Genomic DNA, 3,270 nt, shown 5'->3' on the forward strand with positions numbered 1-3,270 from the left:
GATAGAGAGAGAGAGAGAGAGAGAGAGAGAGAGAGAGAGAGAGAGAGAGAGAGAGAGAGTCTACTATCTTTATGAGGTGGCAACATTTTTCTAATTAAGTCAAAACAGGAGGAAGTATATTTCCTAAGCAAACAAATTAGCCAGCCCTTTGGGGGCTTTAAAGAGCTAAGCCCTAGAGGAATTTAAGCAGTTCCATTTCATGAGTGGGAGAAACTGCAAGCTTGGAGCTGGATGGAAAAAAAAATCTCAAAGGGGCAGGCAGAGAATTTTCTCTCATTTGCCCTTAGGCCATGTAACCTAGAAGTGCCTAGAACAAAGGGAGACATTCCTTTCCCAGTTTGAAATAGTTTGGGACATAGTTGGGAGAGCAGAGGCCATTCAGATATCCACAGATACAGAAAGAGTCAGTCAAGAGAGAACACAGTTTTGAGGAATAGGGTGCCTGGCAGCAGAGGGGAAAGGGAGAGAGGGAAAAGGAGGCAAATAATGTGTAACCCAGATGAGCCATGCACCCAGCAGAGACACTACTAAAGGAAGTTTTATGAGACCTCTAATAGAAAGGGCTACCAGGAGTTGTGAGTTGTCTTTGTCACATATGTATCTTTTAAGTGAGCATCACCACTACTCTACATGTTTGTTCTTCCCAATGGACTCAACGTAGATAGATAGATAGACAGACAGACAGACAGATAGATGGATAGAGACATAAACATAGATTTCAATATGGACATATATTTATGAGTGTGATCTAGTTTTATGGGGGAAAATTTTAACTACTCTCTTTACTGTACTATCTCAGATAATGCCAATGGTAAGAACTAATTTGGTGTACTGGGAACTCTAATGGAATGCATATACCAATGGTGGCTTTTGAGCAATAACATTTTAGAAGCATGGTCCCACAGCTTTCCCTTGTAACAAAAGAATGTTGGCTGCCTTTTGAAGTGATATCTCACTAACATAAGTACATATTGTTTCCCACAGTCAAAGGTAAATCCTTAAGGGGAGTGATTATTAAAAAAACTTGGCCTCAAACCATGTAAAAACATAGTAAAAACTTAATAATTTTTAAAATTGGTTGAGAATCAAAAGAGGAATAGATGTGAAGTTACTTTGTAACTAGGCATTAAAATATATACTAACATAAAGCTTAATGCAGACTCCTAAAATTAGATGCGACTTTGAAAGTCAACTAATATACTTTCTTTTTTTAAATTTTTTTTTAGAGTCAATCAGGGTTAAGTAACTTGCTCAAGGTTACATGGCCAGTTATTTATGGGTGTGGTGCTGAGTATCTGAGCCCTGATTTGATCCAGGTCATCCCAACATGAGCTGGTGCTCTTACTCGCTGAGCCACCTGGCCGCCCCTAACTAATATACTTTCTAAATTAACTATAAATTCCCTCTACAAAATATCTACAACAAAAAATCCCTACCATAAGACTCTCTAGCCTCTGAATGAAGTATTACGAAAGAAACTGTCCAAGGTGATAAAATTCATTTTTGAATAGATATAATTTCTAGGAATTCCTTTATACTGAGTCAAACTTTGTCTTCCTATAGCTTTAATCCTGTACAACAATAAAAAAAAATCCTCTTAAATATTTCAGGTATTTGAAGGTAGCAGTAATAACCCATCTAGGTAAGTCTTCTTTAGTCTAAATTTCATCTTTTCCATCAACCAACCCCATCACCATTGATGTCATGCTTCTTTGGACAGATTCCAATCGGCAACAATCCTTTGTTAATTGTGGTACCCAGATTTGGACACAATATTCTAGATATAGACTGATCAAGAAAATAAATTGCCCAACTCCTATGTTTGGTACATTAACATTATAAAGGCAGACCAAGTTTGAATGTATTTTTTAGTGGTCATGTTACTATGCTCATTCATACTGACAATTCATTTCACTACAAATCCCAGGTCTTTTTTTTTTTCTCCAGATGATCTTCCCTCTAGTGGAAACCTTTCTATTCTCCAAAATATATTGTGTTTTTTTTTTTAACCAAGAATAGTATATGATATTTGTCCTTATATGAACGATGAATTTATCCCTTCATGAATAAGGTGCCCTTCCTCTAGCTCTGCTCATTAGAATCCCAAACTTTTTTTTTGAAACTTCAGCTCAAGTGCTACCCTTGCACTTGAAACTTTTTTCTAATACCCATAGCTGCTAGTATCTTCTACCTTCAACCCTGCTCTGTGTGTGTTTTCTATGTGTCTATTTCTATATTTATATCTATCTACCTATCGATAGTTCCATTTGAAAGAATGGAAGATCATTGAGGAAATTGAATGTGTCATTTTTGTCTTTGTATCCTCAGGTGGCACAGTTTTTTTTTTTTTTTACAGAGCTGAGCTTGGAGTCAGGAGGAACGGAGTTCAAGTACAGCCTCAGACCCTTACAAGCTGTGTCATCTTGTAAGAAATATAACCTCTGCCCAAATTTCCTCAAATGTACAATTGGATCATAATAGCACTTTCCAGGACTGTTGTGAGGATCAAATGATGTAAGATTTATTAAGTATCTAGAACAGTGCCTAGGTGCTTGGTGCATGGTAAATGCTTAATAAATTTTTCTCCCTTCCTTCATGTTGGATATGAACAGAAACAATGAATTTAAAATTTTGATGACCATCCAAATTATATACCCTTTGGAAATCTTTAATACTGCCAAAACTCTCCAGTAAAACCCACCTAACATTTGTCAACAAATTTTGCTAATTAGGCAACACACTGTCTGCTGTCATGCTCACAGACTAAGAGGCAGAAAATCAAATCAAGAGTGTTAGGATGCCCTTCAGGCTACTGGCAGAGAGAAGTGAGTTCTAATGAAAAGAACACTAAAATTGGAGTCAAGGAACTTGACTCCTAATTAGAGATCTTTAAGCAAAGATGGGATGACCACTCCTTGGGTATGGTGTAGAGCATAATCTACTTAAAATATGTGCTGTACTAGTTGGCTTCCAGACTTCCTTACAACTGAGATTCTATGTTCTGTTATTTAAGAAAAATGTCTTATGCTCAATACCACATGTGTTTGATATGCATAGTTGAATGTATTTCTGCAGATTTAAATAATTCCATTCAGTCCATGTTTTAGATAAGGAAGATGTCAGGAAGAATAGTAAAGGATATGAATAAGCCAGGAAATAGTTTTAATCTTTTCATGAATGCCATAAATTTTCTGAGGATTTTGTCTTTCTCCCTCCCTCCCTCCCTTCCTTCCTTCCTTCCTTCCTTCCTTCCTTCCTTCCTTCCTTCCT

Source organism: Petaurus breviceps, unplaced genomic scaffold (genome assembly GCF_028583685.1).
Source record: "Petaurus breviceps papuanus isolate PSGF00001 unplaced genomic scaffold, PetGlider_PUasm1.0 128, whole genome shotgun sequence".
NCBI lineage: Eukaryota > Metazoa > Chordata > Mammalia > Diprotodontia > Petauridae > Petaurus > Petaurus breviceps.